Here is a 17,527-nt window from a genome sequence, read left to right as displayed (position 1 = left end):
GTGACTTAACTTTTTTCTGCAGTATTTCCTTTCTGTTGTGGCTTGTCCATATGCTGGGGCCTAATGAGGTCTGAAGAGGCTGGCTTGTCTCAAACCGCTATTTCAGTCTTCCTTTATTAGCTTGTATTCATATTGTTTTTTAATACAGAGAACAATGACTTCATTGTATATTAGAAATGGGCATATTGGAAAGCTAAAGATAAAATGTAGGAGTCCTTATATTAAAAGAGCATTACAATAATTGACATTGGAAACAGTCTAAGGAAGAGAAACCAGAATAACTCCCACATTGAAAGGTACAGTATTGTGTTGTAAACTGAGAGGTTAAAACAACTTTATCACTTTTGGCTGGAGGATTGAAGATGTGGAGACTTGAGTATTCAAAATCCTGAAAAGAACTGAGAATGTGGACTCGTTGCTACAAAGAATCTTTTATCAATAGTTACTATCAACCAAACAGAAAAGATGGGCAGAATATCTTTCTCTCGCTTGTAACCTTTTAACATTCCTGGGCTAGAACTTTATCAAAATTGGAAGTTTAAAACCGCACATTGAGGAAGCAGCTGTGATCAAGGTATAAGTCCCTTCACCCAGTTTTGCATAAGGGGAGTTTTTTCTGGGTTTACACTTTGTCAGACCAATATTTGAAATCTGATCCTACTTGCAATTTTGTTTATACAGACCCACAAAATTAAGCTCAGTAATTAATTGCTTACACTTATATTGCACTTTACAGGTAATGGGGACTCCCCTCCGCCACCACCAATGTGCAGCATCCACCTGGATGATCTTAGCAATCATCTCCAAACAGTGCAAAGCGGTTTTCACTTTCTTCAAATATCAGTGATGCATTAAAATTGGACTGAACACTATACTTCCAAGAACAGAAGTTAGTGTTTTTCTTTGTGTGTAATAGTGATTCTATTTATCTAAGCAGGTATAGTGGGCTCAAGAATTATTGGCACCCTTGATAAAGTTGAACAAAACAAACTGTATAAAATACACAGCACAGATAATGAGTCTATCTTATGCCCAGACAATGGGAATTATTTCAAAACAAATGTTGAAAATGAGTAATACATGTTTTTTCCAGAAACGTTAATGTCAAAATTATTAGATCCCCCACTTTTCTTTAAGAAAACTGAACAAAATAAAATCTGAAATGAATTTATGGTTTTTTAAATATAACTCAGTCAAAAGGAACATTTTCTGGACTTGCTGTTTCACCAGGGTATAAAAAGAGGTAAACACTCATAATAAAAACTTTGGCCATCCACCACCATGGGGAAAGGCAAAGAAGTGACAAATTAAGAGACAAATTAGTATTGATCTTCACAAATGGTAAAGAATCCAAGGGTCACAGCTGGAGAACTGCAGAGTCTGGTTGCATCTTGGAGTCCTTGAGTCTCCAAATCAATAATTAGATGGTACATCCATGCCAAAAAGCTGTTTGGAAGGGTTGCCAGAAGGAATTGATAACAAGAAACAAACTGAAGTGTCTCGAGTTTGCTAAATGCCATTGGGACTTTGACTAGAACCCGGTGCTATGGTCAGGTGAGACCAAAATTGAAGTGTGTGGCCACTCACACCACCAGTATGTTTGGCGTTGGAGAGGGATGCATACTCACACGAAAAAATGTATATTCACTGTGAAATATGGGGGTGGAACATTGATGTTGTGGGGTGGTTGTGATGCCACTGGGGCCCTTGTTAAGGACAAAGGTATCATGATCTCTACTAAATATCAGGATATTCTGGGCAAAAATCTGTCTGCCTATGCCAAAAAGCTACAGCATGATTTGGTCTCTGGTGGACCTCCCAACATGACAATGATCCTAAACACACCATTTAAAAATCAACTAAGAAATGTTTGAGAGAAAATAAAATCAGTGTTTTTCACTAGTTTACCCAGTATCTGTGCTGTTTATTTTATATGGGGTTTTTTGTTCTTCATTAAGGGTGACAATAATTTGTGAGCGCACTGTAAGGTGGTAGAAGAAAACGGGAAGAAAAACAGTGCCAACAGAAAAATAAGACATTTGAGGAACACAGCACAAGATGCTAGTAGAAACGTTTTTTTAGAAGAAATCATGTTGTGCACATTTTTTCCCAGGCAAATATGACCCAGCTCCACCAACAATGGAAGTCAGGAATATCTGCGTACCTCAGCAAATAATATGCTGTTATCTTAACTTATTGATTATAGATTAGATGCACACAACAAAAGAGTGCTGGTAGACCAGGAATTCCACTAATCTTAATATATTCAGAGCTGCGAGCACCATCATTTATTGGCTATAGATGGGATTCGCACAACAGAAGATAAAAGCACAAAATGAGGAAAGATTTCACAGAACTGCTGGTGGGAACCCAACCAAACCTATAAAGAAAAAACATTTGCGCAACGTAATTCTGATTGACATTTACAACCAGTGTCCTCTTATTTTAAATGAAGAGCTTTGCCACTACACTTCACAGGAAAAAAAGCTACTTTCTGATAATAGATGAATGGATTGATAATTGCAGTCGTTGGGTGTTTCTTCTTTTGTGTTAGCCATCAACCCATGTTTAAACCTATACATTTTAGTTGTTCTGGAAAGAAGCACATTTGCATTTGAGCAACTTTTTTTCTTGCTTTTCAGCAAACATTAGCTTCAAAATATCAAGCGGCATTTGCTAAACCTGAGCGCAATTAACACTGCTCTGCATCTGCAACAGATAGATACAGAAAGAGTCAGCGTAACTGAATTGCAACAACAGGGTCAAACATTCCCCCTCTTACAGCTTAAACATGTCTCTGCACCTAACAAACCAGGACACAGCCCCCCTGAAAGCGTGGTAGATAACAGGGTTTTGTGAGCAAATAAGTCCTCCACTTTTCCACTGCTGGCAGTCCTCTCTGTTTAGATCTCCAATGCAGATCCACTGGTCTCCATCCTCCTGGGATACACACCACTTGGCATGATCAAAGTGAGAGCAGAACTCCACAGGTCCCGGCAGTTTAATTCTTTTGATATTTCAAACCTGTTCAGGAAGGGAGCAGTTCGAAGGCAGTTCATGCTCTTTTCGTTTGCCAGGTTTCCGTCAACAGAGTAGTCTTTAAAACTTGAGCAGCCCAGCCAGTGTAGATGTCTGTAAAAGACAACCCTCAAGTATGTCAACAAAGTAGAAATATAAGGCATTTAACAGCATCTACAATGGCTCTCCAGACAGGGCTCTTTCTTGGTTTAAAGAGAAAGGAAACACTCTGTGAAAAGTAAAAAAAAAAGCTCTTACCGGTCTGGAATTTAATTTTACTGCCATTTTCACATTGTATAATGAAACATTTCCCCTTACTAAACGGTTTTCAGTGCTTTGTTTTCCAATTGAGTTCTTTCAGAACTTTTTATGTTTTAATAACAATCACAACAGAACAACATAAAAGAGCTACTGGTAGTGATTGGAAAGCCCTTGTAGCAAGACAGTTTTAGAAGCGCAACATGTGTTTCTGCCCTACAGATGTGAACTACAATGTGCAGTTTGTATGTTCTCCCCGTGTTTGCAGGGGTTTCCTCTGGGTGCTCCAGTTTTTGGTCCCACAGTCCAAAAACAACAGACTAGTTGGGTTAATTGGCTTTTGGGAAAATGGACTCTTGGGTAAGTGCTGTGTGTTTTTGTCTCTGTGTGCACTGTGATGTCCTGGCATCCTGTCCAGTGTATATCCTGCCTTTTCCCCTTTGCTTGCTGGGATAGGCTCTGGCTCCCCAGTGACTTTATAGTGGATAAAGTGGTTAGAAGACTGATGGATGATTCACTGTAGGTGGAGTGGATTTTTCATCTCAAAACTATGCGAACTCTGTTAAATGATTATTTTGGACCTAGGTCTTGTTTTCTTGGGATGTATTCTGCTTCTAGCAATATTACACACTTTGCAGTTTATTTCTGGTGATATACTATGGAATATGATGTTTTATGTTATTGCAAGATTATGAAAACAGACACATATACTGTATGGTTTAAATATTTTTCCATTCTGATATTATTATTGCATCTAATCTGAAATTGATATTTAACTAAGCTTAGTTAAAAATGATCAAACTAAGATTGTTTTTTGCCAAATCTGAAAAGTTTGTTTCAGTTTATGTATTATATTGGTGGCTAATATACCATTATATAAACTCATTGTACCATGTAATGGATAGCTTTGAATAAAGTCAAGACCAAATTGTTTTCCCTTTTCGCTGTCTGCATTTTATTTTTAATGTTTGTCTGGGATGAAGAAATGTAATTTGTCTCGTTCTTCTTTTGTCATTTTCATGTTTGGCTCTTAACAATGTGCGGCCTTTTGCAAACCTGTACATGCAACCACTGGCCAAAATATAAGCAAAGCCCGTCATCATGCTGTAAAGAGTAAAAACTATGACCAGGAAGTTGCATGTACAGTATCTCACTGGTTCTGAAATATCTGTAGCATCTTGCAGTCGCATTGCTTTACAGGATTTGCAATCTTTACAATAACAATTGCAGCAGAGGTTGTGATGACAGTAAGGTGTGCAGGACTGAGCTATGTTTTTAATAGGAGCAAAATCTGGGCAATTTTGTGGCCTGTGAAAGGTGATGGAAGTCTCTGTCATGCTTCTCAAGACAGCCAAGCCACACTTTTAATGTGAGAGCACAGGAATTCAAAGGGAATTTAGCTAGCTTGTTTTTAGGACTTAAAAGTGCATTTACTTGGGTTGCCTCCACACTTCCATAAAGAAGAGAATACGTGCTAAAAATGAATATGCATTTGGCAGTGGCCTGGCAACAGACGACTGCAAGGACAGAAGACTGTAATACATCGCTAAGACAACACATTAAATCTGAGTAAGTTCAAAGGGGCCACTTGTCCACACTGGTGAATTGCAAATCACTGGAACGTAAGCATAACTATCATGGAGTATTTCAACATCTTTAAATGTGAATGTATTTCTGGACGTTTCGAGAGTCGGAGTCGACTGTTTTTATCCGACTCTTCTCCTCAGTGCAGAATGAAAATCAGTGCTGTCCAGGAAGGTTTCTGAACTTTAACCAGCTCCAGAATCAATGGGAAACCTACGTGACCAAACAAATGCTCAATTCCAGGAAAAAGATTCCAAATGCATATCCTGGTACAGAACCTTTGATAAGGACAGCTGATATGTCAGATTGTAGTTGGTGTTTCATCACAGATCTTTTTGTACAGTCTGCGTGGTTTTAAAAGAAAACCACTCTCACCATCCACAAAGAAGCGAGACTTGGCAAGGCTGAGGAAGGTTTCTCCCCGAGCTGACAGCAGTTTCCCCATCCTCCTTCCCTGCACCCAGGGCTTTACAGAGCCCTCGCAAATGCAGCTCATTCTGGGCAGTTCGTGGCGAAAGACTTCAGGCAAGGAGCAGTTGTACACGCGGGGGTTATAATACAACAGCTGCTCGGCTGAGGAAAAAGAAAGGAAAACAACTTTATTGTTGGCTAAATCGCATCCTCTCACTTGCAATGCAAACACCTTATGTTGTTACAACAGTAACCATTATACCCGGGCCGGAACACCCACAGCCCACAGAGGTGCTGGAGGGCTTCGGTTTTATTTTTTCATACCTTCATGTCACTGAACTGTGAGGAAAAATAAACTGTTCATTTTTGTATGATTAAAATCAATAAATACAAAACTGAGGAAGGTAACACTACAAACCATCTTCTGTGGAATAAGGAGACAAAGAAGCTAGAAGGGGAAATTGAGAAGAGAGACATTAAGTTTTCTGATGCAGAAGCAGTTAATTTGGATTTCCCCAGCTTCTTAACACTGCCTGCTATATCTGAAGACCCGCCACACTCAATAATTCCATTGTAGTGCTGGGCTACAGCACAAGTCTGCAGTCCTATGAAGCAAGGACTACACATTCAATTTACCCCACACATTCCATTCTATGGCTCGGCTCACGGTTAAAAAACAAAAACAAAAATCCGGCCCAACAAATATTGAATCTGGTAAATGGCCTCGCATTGTCGTCTCTTTCAATTTGAACTGAGCAATACAAATAAAAATAAAATGGTATTTTGCTATTAGCATAATGCTAGCTTCCCTATGTTGCGCACCTATCTGAGGGAATTGTGTAGACTTGTAAGTGATACAGAGCGCGGTCCGGCCGTTCAGTTTCCCCGAGGACGGCCAGCTGTACCCCCTTTCTGGGAATGGAGGGAAGTGGGGGACACTGTGACTGAGCCAGAAACCCTGAGTCTGGTCAAAGTGTAGGACTCCTGTGTGGACACACAAAGAGATATTACAACACACCGAGATAACAGATCACATTCTATTCATTCATACTTACAATGAACAGCAGTTATCGATTTATGAAGAGTCAGTAGATGATGGATTGCAAGTTATTACTGTTAACACAGTACTTTGAAAAGGTCAATAATAATAATAATTCCTTACACTTTTATAGTGCTTTTCTGGACACTCCACTCAAAGCTCTTTCCAGGTATTGGGGACTCTCGTCCACCACCAGCACCAATGTGAAGCCAAAGTGTACACAGAACACTCACCCCACACCAGCTATTTAGTGGGGAGGAGAGTGGAGTAATGAAGCCAATTCAAAGATGGGGATTCTTAGGAGGCCATGACTGGTAAGGGCCAATGGGAAATTTGGCCAGGATGCTGGGGTAACACCTATACTCTTTTCGAGAAACGCCCTGGGATTTTCAATGACCACAGAGAGTCAGGACCTCGGTTTTATGTCTCATCCGAAGGACAGTGCCTTTTTAAAGTATAGTGTCCCCGTCACTATACTGGGGCATTAGGACTCACATAGACTGCAGAGTGAGCACCCCCTGCTGGCCCCACTTACACCTCTTCCAGCAGCAACCTTAGCTTTCCCAGGAGGTCTCCCATCCAGATACTGACCAGGCTCACAGCTGCTGAGCTTTAGTGGGCTGCCAGTTGTGAGGTACATTGTGTTTAATTTAGTAGTGGCAATGATAAAGATGATACTGATGTTTGTATCCCTGGAAGCAATGGGCACAAGGAAGGTGACACCCTGGACAAGAAGCCACTTAATCGCAGGGCAGATACAGACACTGAAGCGCACACTAGAGCTAATCTTTTCTCAGAAGCCAATGAGCCAACCAGTATATTTTTGGACTGGGGGAGGAAACCGGAGCACCCAGAGGAAACCCTGGGAGAAAAGACAGTTTCTTCACAGATGGCATCCTGAGTCCAAAATCAAGCCCAGGGCCCCAGTGCTGTAAGGTAGCAATGCTAACCACTGTACTACTGTGCTGCCTGGTAAGTAGTAGTAGTAGTAGTAGTAGTAGTAATAATAATAATTATAATAATAATAATTTTATACCCACCCAAATTAGAATTGGCCATTTTATCTGTACATTTCTGCTCACGCCCATGACCTTTGACCCCAGGTTTGTCCAACCTCTCTTACACAGTCATACACCTATTGACCCTACACAGTGATGTACAGGACTTTTCCAGCCCATCAAAGAACGTGTATTCCCAGTGCTGAGCCACTTATACTCCACTACTTTCGAAATTCTAATTGCCATAACATGGTCTTTTATAATTAATAATTATAAGTCTTTAGCAGACATTAAATCTAATGAACAATAAATCCGTGTTAATTTTATACTGATTTTATTATAGAATTTTTCTTATAGTTTAATATAGAAAAATTGATTATGATTTGAAAGAATATTCGTAATATAGTGATACAAATGCATCACTTTCTATGCCATGCTGTGCTGTTCTCTGAAATGCTAAGATACACTTCCAAACAAAAATAACTAGTATCTAATTATCAGGGTCCTTACTAGTGTTATCTCGCTAACTTGCTAAAATATCCTGTAGAATTCTTTAAAACATCTTTCTCACAATGATTTCATTATCCTAAAAAAAACAACAATACCTCTTTATCAAAAGAGTAGCAAGAAGAAAGTGATCAGGCAACTTTTTTAAGTTATTTAAAAGTGAGATGATTTGATGAGTTTTACCAAGAATACTTTATAAAAAGTTCTTCTGATTGCTTTCTTACTACATAAATAGAAGCATATTACCAGGAATATATAGATACAGACTTGCAAACACTTACTGTATATGTGCAAGTAGTTCAGGTGGATAGCTGCGTCAGCATGTGTAGTCTTCAAAGGAGCAAGTAATAGGTTTATTCCATGCTGAAAAGAGAAGAGAGAAACACGTTTCGGCTGTGAAGCCTTCTTCAGGTGTGCTAAAGAAGAAGGCACACCTGCACACCTGAAGAAGGCTTCACAGCTGAAACGTTGTGTTTTCTCTTTTCTCTTTTCATCATGGAATAAACCTATTACTTGTCACTTATATGTGCATGTGTGTTTATTTGCTTGGACCTCATGATACTTCTGTAATGAAAGGACAGTGTTAACCTTAGAAACAAAGGCACAATCCTTATAAAAGAACTCTGAAAGCAATCAAATCCAGTTAAAAGATGTTATTGTTATTCTGCTATTATACAGTGTATTGTAATTATGTGTTTCAAGAAAATTAGTTTGAAGGCTTACCAAACCACACGACAGGGTTATGATCTAGTGTTGCTTACTGTAGTAAACTATGATAAGAACAGTAGATTAACTAGGGAAGCATCTGGGAACTTATTTTAACTTGATTTATCATGTTAATTGCAGGATTAGAGCACAAAATATTCTCATGGATTTGCCTTCACAAAAGTCAAACTATTCAATACCATTCAACATTCCTCATTCACACCCGATCATAACTATCCTAACTTTCTGTAAGTAAGGATTCCATTGTACCAGTACATGTACATGCAATAAGGTTCAAGTTCTATGTCAATATGCAAGAACAGATCAACTATTATCAAGGAAACAAGGCTTGATTAATACAGTGTAATACATTTAATACTGGTGTTAATTGAAGTCGCATACGTGCAGCTTTCAAGGGTGCCAGCCTGTAGAGGCAGCACCTGTATGGAGACTTTTCGGCAGCAGCGGGAGCAGTACGACGCATTACAGGGGAGGATTGGGAGGTTAGAGACACTCGTGAAGATGCAGAAGCCGGAGACAGTGTGTACCGGCAGTCAAACGCTTGAGCAGCTGTCTCCCGGTGAGTGGCTCCCCCCACTGCGCAGGTTGCAATGCCTGGCGGAAGCTCTGCCCCCCCCAGAGCACACACCGCCTCAGGACACTCCATCTGGCTTCTCTGCTCACCACCGCCCAGGACCTGGCTGACGCTGTCCCCGCCGTCTGTCTCCCCTCAGGAAGCACCGTTTACACAGCGGAATTCACAGACGCCAGTGGAACGAACAATTCTCCCAGATATCCAACTGTTGCCCATCACTCAAGAGAAGGAGGGGGGGTTGTACTTGCAGTGCATCGGTATAGATGGGAAAGCCAGAGCCGACCGCTACGCCGCCCCCGTGTTTGGGGTGCTTATCATTCTCAGTGCATAACAAGGAAGATTAATAAACATAAACATAATCTCATGGTTAAATAGTCAAGTCTAGCCATGTGTGAGTCTAGTGTCACAGAGCTTCAACAGCAGATGACAACTTGTGAGTTCGATTAAGAATGAATAAAAGCATTTCATTAATAACGCGTTTGCGTTTGTCTGGGTGCTGACAAAGTAAAAAATAATTACTTTTTGACAATGAAGAACTGTGTGTGTGTCTCTCTCTCTGCTGGCGTTTGTAATTGTTTTTATTTTTAAATACATTTTAGCAAAGTAATGTACCATAAAAGTATTGTGAGACATATTTGGGTTAACATGTTCAGTGTTCAGTGTGTGGTAATTTGTTTGGTGCGAGTGAAGTCTTATTTAATCTCTGACCCAGGGAAAAGTGTGGTGTGGACGGCTGAGGACAGAATGCAGGCTCGCGCTGTGTCCGTTATTCTTTTTTTCTTTTTCTGGTTTGGTCAGATCGTTTTTGTTTTGGATTTATCAATAAAGTTTGATAATCGGCCAGTGAAAGCTCTGTTGTCCTTCACATGAATGCCTGAAACATTGTACCTAACCCAGGATTTTACAGTATTTTTTCTTTAAAATACCAATAACAGCAACATACAGTTTACATAATAAGCCGGAACACATCATTATATCTCATTTTGTATTTCTTTTTTAAAAAAAATAAAAATCGTTTGCCCAGCCTAACAGTATTGTTGTTATTGTTTTTATCCTGTAAAGCGCTTTGAGGAGCCACCTTTAAAGGCGCCATATACAATAAAGTTCATTATTATTACTATTGTTAATTTGCTGGACAGAGAGGTGAACATTATTACGCAGAAGACAAAGAGCGATTTACGTTGCATTGTGCATTGTGCTGCTGTAATACAGTTTTAAATAATTAAAAGTCTAAACAGTATCAGCTTTATTTATGGGTTCTAATTTAAAAAAAGTCAAAAACCGCACTCAAAATGCAATTTATAGCTTTCTGACAAGAGGAGACACCCAAATTAATAATGTAACATGCCACTGTTTGTGCATGAATAAGGTTATTCTGCTATTTCCTTAGATACTGTACAAGATTCCATGGTTTTTTTTTTTTAATCCCCGGTGGAACCGGGAATCCGTAAGAATCAAGTAATAGGTTTATTCCATGCTGAAAAAAAGAAGAAAGAAAACACATTCCATAAGAATCAGCGCTTTTATATAGCGCCTTTAAAGGTGGCTTCTCAAAACGCTTTACAGGATAAAAACAACAATAACAACAACAACAATATTGTATTTCATTGCACTTTGACAGATCGTCCTTAAATCAATTGTTGATTTAGTTTGACAGTAACCCTAACACTAACTCTATTTTATTTTTTCAAAGAAATGTTTGTTAAAAAAAGAAGTCATGGCTCCAGCTGGATTCAAACACCCAACGTGTGATGTGTGAGTTAGGAACCTAACCCACAGCGCCACTGGCAAGGTCACATGAGGACTGTTGAAAAAGCCCTACAGAAACATTATCAACAGACATCGTACAGCGTGTACTATTCTTGTGTTGCGGTACATGAATATAATTATATCGTTATTAATTTCTTTAGATATGCGATTCCATATTATATTCCCTTTTAATCAAATTCTAAAAGTATGCTTGTTGACTCCGGTATCACGTTAGTTAAAGACTTCGATGCTTAAAATGTTTAGGGAGAAATGGAATACTGGTGTGTATTTTTTCTTTAAAGTACCGAGACCAGCCATGTACTGTATGTTTATGTTCCAAAATTAATATCGTTTATGGCCTTCACACGCGTTACAGTATGCTCCTATTCTTTTTATGCTCAGCTACTAAGATTTCCCTTCAGTGGTAAAATTCCATATAAATATTCAATACTTAAACGGGCACAGTAAAGACATTTAAATCTTTCTACGACCGACCAACACACCACAAGTGCCCCTGTCGGTCAACCAATCACGTACCGCGGTATTCTGCGTCCTCGGCGTCATGATGCGCGATGACGTAGCCAATTACCCCCGGTACGTGCCTGTGCCGCGCACTTTGAATGGCTGCATCTGTAAATCCAGGGTACAGTGTCTATGATTTTTTGTTGTCATAAAGAAATTACTATTGGATTTTAAAGTTTTTTTTTCCTTTCAATAGTTCGTTTTGAAACGATTCACCAGAATGTATTCTTGAGGAGAGTAATGTTTGTGAGATGCTTGCCTTGCCTCGCTTCTTTTAGTCAACTGTTGACTCTTTGTCAACTGCTGCAGTTCAGTTCTACAGAGCTCTGCTGGTTTAAAATGCAGAAAATGAGCTCTAATCGCATAAGATTATTCCAGTTTTTCCACAATGCTCATGTCAAACATGGGCGACCCCTAAAAACAAGAGCTATTTTCGCTTTGTAGGCCACTACATCACCTAGAAATGATCAAGGCTGCTTGACCCTTCTTCTCTTGCCACAGGTTCTGTTCATCTCCCAGAAGCACCAGTGCACCCACAGACTGGCAACAGACACTAGTATTGTTTAAGTGCCCTTTTTATTTTCTAGTGATCACAACAGTTAACACTGTCTGTCCAACACCCAGGACACATTGTACAGTGTCACACTTCTAGAGCAGTATACAGTATGTAATACTCTTTTATGTGTTTTTGGAATCATACAGGTTTATTCTGTATAAGCTGCCAGACCACGATGAAGGAAGAGGTCTGCGATACCTCTACATGGATGACCATACCAATGGCTGGGTATATGGGAAGAAATTGGTGAATGACTCCAAGAGTGCAGTGGGGCAGACTTTGCAGCCTTTTTTGTCTTACATTCATAAAAAGGTAAGAAACCTTTATTTATAATCTGTGTCATCTCCCAGAAAGTGAGGTCAGGATATACATTGTCTTTTCGATCTGTTTATTTTCACAGGTTTCTCTTATAATTCAAAAGCCTTTTGTGCAATACAAATACAGACTTTGTATTGATATTTTTTATATTCCTTCCTAAAAGACTGTGGACTTTGGGTATCTTCTATACAATGATCAACCTCCCAAGTCATTTAAACCTGCTCCTTCATCTTTTGGACACAGCAAAGGTAAGTAACATTTTATAATGTACAAGACAGAAGGACACAGAAAATGGGGGGGAAAAAAACATCATAGACAGCACAACAAACAATTTAATTGTATCTGTAATACTTGCTGGGTTTGCTTGCTTATTGCTATGATTAAAGCCAAGTGCAATGTTTGCTACATATGCAGGATGTGAATTGTTCATTTTATATATATCTAAAATAAAATATTTTAAAATTTACAGTATTTCAGGGTAGAACATTTACATGTGTGATTCTGCAGATTTTGTCCAAATCATTGATTCAGTAGAAAACCTCTATTTTATGATTACTGTGTATGGTCAAGACATGATGGCACGTCCGAAGTATATACTGTGTCTGAAGAATACTAACACCAGCTTTCTGTGTTTTCTGGTTTTAAAACTTGAATCATAAAGCTTTAAAGTATATATTTCTATCTTGTTTTTGTTCATTTGTTTTTTTTCCAATTTACATTTCTTTGACTGAGGCATCTCATAAGCTAAGAACAAATCTGTTGCCTTCAAAGCTTTTTCTCCTGGTGAAAATCACTGAGTTTAAAAACACCTCTGTAAGTCAATATAATACTGATGTTAATAATAAAAGATTCATCTGCTGGGTAAAACAAAACTAAAGATGCTTGTTTTGGGCTCTAGGATTCTATTGAATTGAATTTACAGTAGCCCATTTCTAAACGAATACAGTAAATTAAATTGTTGAGATTAAGAAATAAATCTACATACTTCATGGCCAATTGTCAGTTCCAGAGAACTGAAAATAATTAATAGGATTAAGAAAAGTCCTATTTTGGACTATGGTTTTCAATTCTCTTAATCTGACTTTTGGCCATGAAGTATGTTCAGTTAAATTCGGTTGGACAAAAAAGCCAAAAGTCAGATTAAGAGAATTGAAAACTAGCCCAAAATAGAAGTTTTTTTGTTTAGTTTGATTAATTATACAGTTCTTGTTTGATTCTTGAACTGAATTGATTAATTGACTTCGTCAGCTGGAAGCAGGCTTGATAATGGACTCTGTTCAAAAAGAGCAGACTTGTCCTTTAAAAACATTGAAACTGAAAAACCAGACGGATCAAAAACGATCAAATTTTGAGATTTGAATGCATCTTGTGTGACCTTTTTCAGGGATTGTGATGTTAGACAGACAGACAGGAGTGTGGCTGGTTCACAGCACCCCGGAGCTTCCAGATGTGAAAAATCATTCTATATCATTCTGGCCCTCCAGTTGGCATGAAAATGCACAGACCTTCTTCTGCAGGACTTACACATACAGCACCTTCAAGGATATAGGTAGGCGTTCACATGTACATACAGCTGTGTGAAGCTTTTCTTGAACAACTTTGATTGCTGAGCTTTAGTATGTCCATGGCATTGACATTGCAGCTGTCTATCACTTTCTGAAAGCCTTTGGTACAATTTTTCCAGATTTTAAGATTCAAGTATTGGCAGTTTTTGTTCTGGTTTGGTGCACCTGTTCTTTTCCTATTTTAAATTTACCTGTGGGGCAAAAACTAGTCTATTCTGCTATTTTCTGTTGCAGTGGTTCAATTTCATATGCATGCTTAATATAACCCTGAGAATAGGTAGACACTAATAGACTTACACCTCATTGTGTATACAGATGAAAATAAATACCGAAATAGCCTTAGACTTTCTAATTAAATCTAAATGATGTGTATTGTGGCTGCTGAAAATGTATGTCAACATTTTAGAACTTGGAGGATAGTTAAACAAATGAAAATAAATAAAGGAAACTCTCCAAACTAATGGAAAAAGAAAGGGGGCATTTGACCTGGATGTATGAAAATGCCATGCTTACTCTTGGTTATTTTTCATTCTTGTCTCTACAGCTGTGCAACTCCAGTATATCCATGTATACTCTTTTGACTATCACATCCCCCAAACCTTCCACAGAGACCTTCAGTGTGTGGCTCAGAGAACATGCTATCCCAGGAAAGAGCCTTGGTTTAAGCAGCTGCCCCTGACATCTTTAGCAGGGGAAACTTTTACCAGCTTTGCAAAATACTCTAGATTTAACGACGGTGAGCACCACTTCTTCCCTCTCGAATCTCAATTCCTTTTCATGAAGTTTCTGATAAATGCAAGTCGATTTGAAATTTCCCTTATGCAAATGGCACTACCACCCATACCAATGCCAGATATTGGTTTTAAGATTAAACAAAACGTATTTTTCTGTTCTACAACTTGCTTCAGACATCCCCCTTCATTCGCATTTCTTTTCAAAAGCTGCTCAAACAATGTGTGAGATGGGGGAAAACAACATTGCGAAGGCACAAAACCTGTCAGTGTTCAGAAAAAGAAAGCCAAGGCAGAGCTAGAGTCTGCAAAAAAAAAATCAGTAGTGATAGTAAAATCAGTCTATGGATCATGTTTTTTTTCCCAACTGATCGCTTCTTTAGAAACTATTCTCCAATTCAAAATACAGAAACAGTAGTGAACAACACAGTTGCCATGATCCATAAACAATCTCTGTGCTTCATTATTGCAGTTTGTTCCTGGAGAAGTGAAAATGTCACATCAGCTATTTTTCTCATTTTAGATATTTGGAATCAATAGTTAATTTTTTGCATGCCTCTACATTTTAAAATCACAAATGAATTATCACAGTTCCAGACCAGTACCAGCTTGGAATAGATGACGAAATGTACTTATTCCTTCAAAATATGTGCTATAACAGCCCCACAGTGATGCTAAGTGTTGGAGTTGGCATAAGTTGTACCAATGATGTTTCTTTCACTGACAACACTACAAGAGCACTGGTGCCCAGCTGGTCATAGAGGTTGCAGTTATCGGACGCGTTTGAGATCGCTTGGATATCCCAAAGTGCCCAGCCTTGTTGTGTTGGTGTTGGTATTCAGTGAATTATGTATCACTGCTGAAACTCGGACAACAATGTCTGATTTACTCTGAACAAGCACTTATTGAGCCTCTCAGAATCTGAATTTATTTTATTTTTACAAAGTCTAACTCTATTGTATGTTGGCCGTTTCTAGCCAGCAAGACCCACTTTCTCACAAAGATTTTGTTGGAACAATATCCAGTTTATTTTTAGCCAAAGCCTTTCCCAATTGAAGATGTATTTATATAAAAAAGCAGACTTCGTTTTGGTGAAACTTTCTCAATCTGCCACCTGGCAACTGAACTTTCCTACATGTTTCTGCGGTTACACTTTAGATTTAAGGTTTCATAGCATCGCTTTCTTTCAACAGAGATTTTATGGGATGTTAGTAAAGCATTCATTTATATTCAGTAGTAATTTAGGTTTAGGATTTGTGTCTGAGGAAGTTTGTAGGTGCTTTATTAACATTCTGTAAAGCCCAATTCTTGAGCAAATTGATTAATAGAATATTTCAATCTTTTATTCATACAACAATCTAAAACAAATGTTTTTTTCTTGGTATGTTGATTTAAACATAAGAAAAGATAAAAATATAACTTGTGTAGCTTCTTTAGATACCATTTAATACCTAAGAACAGGAGAGGTTACATTTGGCCCATTTAGCTAATTTCTTAGTAGTTCATTCAGGGATCTCATCCTGCTGTTTCTTGAAAGGAACCAGGACTTAAATAACACGTGCAGTTTGTTCCATTAAACTCAACTAGTTTTGAAAAGAAATTGATTAATTGATCCAAGGATCTCATTCTGCTGTTACTTTAAAGGTTATTGGAAACGGTTGTCATATTTTATTTAAATACATTTAAAAAAATGTTATGTAGAAAAGGAACAATCCAGTAAGTTTTAAACACCGCCCTTCAAAAGCAATATGTCACACTTCACACTTGATCTACTGTATATTGGTGGTGTTGATTTAAAAAAGAACGTTCTGGGTAGCAGCCAGTACAGTACAGCATTCAGAGAGGGGGGGGAGAAATACACATTCACTTGTTCTTGGGTAGAAAGTGTGCCTGGGACAGATTCTAACATGGAACCTGTGACTCTGTTCCGTTTCAGATCTCTACTCGGGTTTGCTGGTTAACTATTTAGGAGACGACTTCTTTGCCAAAAGTTGGGGGAAGCTTCATCGACCTCTGCCGTTGAATTGCTCCGTGGCGCACAAGGTGTACAACGTGACGACGATGCAGCTGCCAGAGGCCAGGCCTTTCGGCATCATGGTGGACCACTCAAAGTGGTGTGTGATGAAGGGTGGGGGTCCGCACTGGACCTGCATCGCGGACACGAACTGAGAGATCAGTCAAACGAGAAGAGGAGGCGGGGCTGTGTGCACAAGCAGGCCTGGAGTGTGGAAGGCCTTCCTCACAGTAGTTGACACATTTGAGGACTGCCAGTAACACGTGGCTGGCAGAAATAGACGAACAAGAAAGGGCTGCTTTTCAAAAGATACTGCATAGTTTTTCCAAGTCAAAGCAAATGGTGGTAAGTAATATGTAAGAAAACTCTGCAGTAGCTCAAGTAGGTAGTGCGTCAACACGCGTAGGCTGCAAAAGAGAAGAAAAGAAACGGGAACTGACACCTGAAGAAGACTCTACAGCTGAAATATTGTTTCTTTTCTTCTCTTTTCAGCATGGAATAAACCTTTACATGTTCCTAAACTATTCAGTACTGACCTTAATAGCAAAAGTAAAATTTATTTAGAAAGGATATGTATCATGAGGAAGTCATGCATCTAAAAAAACATTTTTTGAATGAAGTACTGAATATATCTGGGGGAATATACGTGTGTATTAGCTTTCAACGCTACACTTTTCTCAAAATATTGCAAATGCAAGTGATCTCCAGTGTCTTTTAAACATAATCATTAAGTTTGTTTTCACAGCAGTTTTGTAATACATTAATAGTGTAATGCTGACAACACTTTACACAGAAACCACACAATGGATGAATAATATATATATATTTTTACTAGCTAAATCAATAACACCACAGACTACGTATTGCAAAACACAAGACAACCTATGCTTTTCAGAACAGATGGATAAGGTTAAATAAAAACAATCACCACATCTTCATATACAGTACAGTTACTAC

At 38.6% G+C, this 17,527-nt stretch overlaps 2 pseudogenes; one reads left to right on the top strand and one right to left on the bottom strand.

Moving 5' to 3' along the window:
• Positions 1-2,778: 2,778 nt before the first annotated feature.
• Positions 2,779-7,369, bottom strand: LOC148823786 (deoxyribonuclease-2-beta-like; annotated as a pseudogene).
• A 4,057-nt stretch (positions 7,370-11,426) lies between these two features.
• LOC148823785 (deoxyribonuclease-2-alpha-like) lies at positions 11,427-16,830 on the top strand (annotated as a pseudogene).
• Positions 16,831-17,527: the final 697 nt, after the last annotated feature.

The sequence above is a fragment of the Atractosteus spatula genome, chromosome 11 (assembly GCF_055471065.1).
Source record: "Atractosteus spatula isolate fAtrSpa1 chromosome 11, fAtrSpa1.hap1, whole genome shotgun sequence".
NCBI classification, from domain to species: domain Eukaryota; kingdom Metazoa; phylum Chordata; class Actinopteri; order Semionotiformes; family Lepisosteidae; genus Atractosteus; species Atractosteus spatula.
Note: the sequence above shows the minus strand (reverse complement) of the source record. Positions and strands in the feature narration are given on the sequence as shown.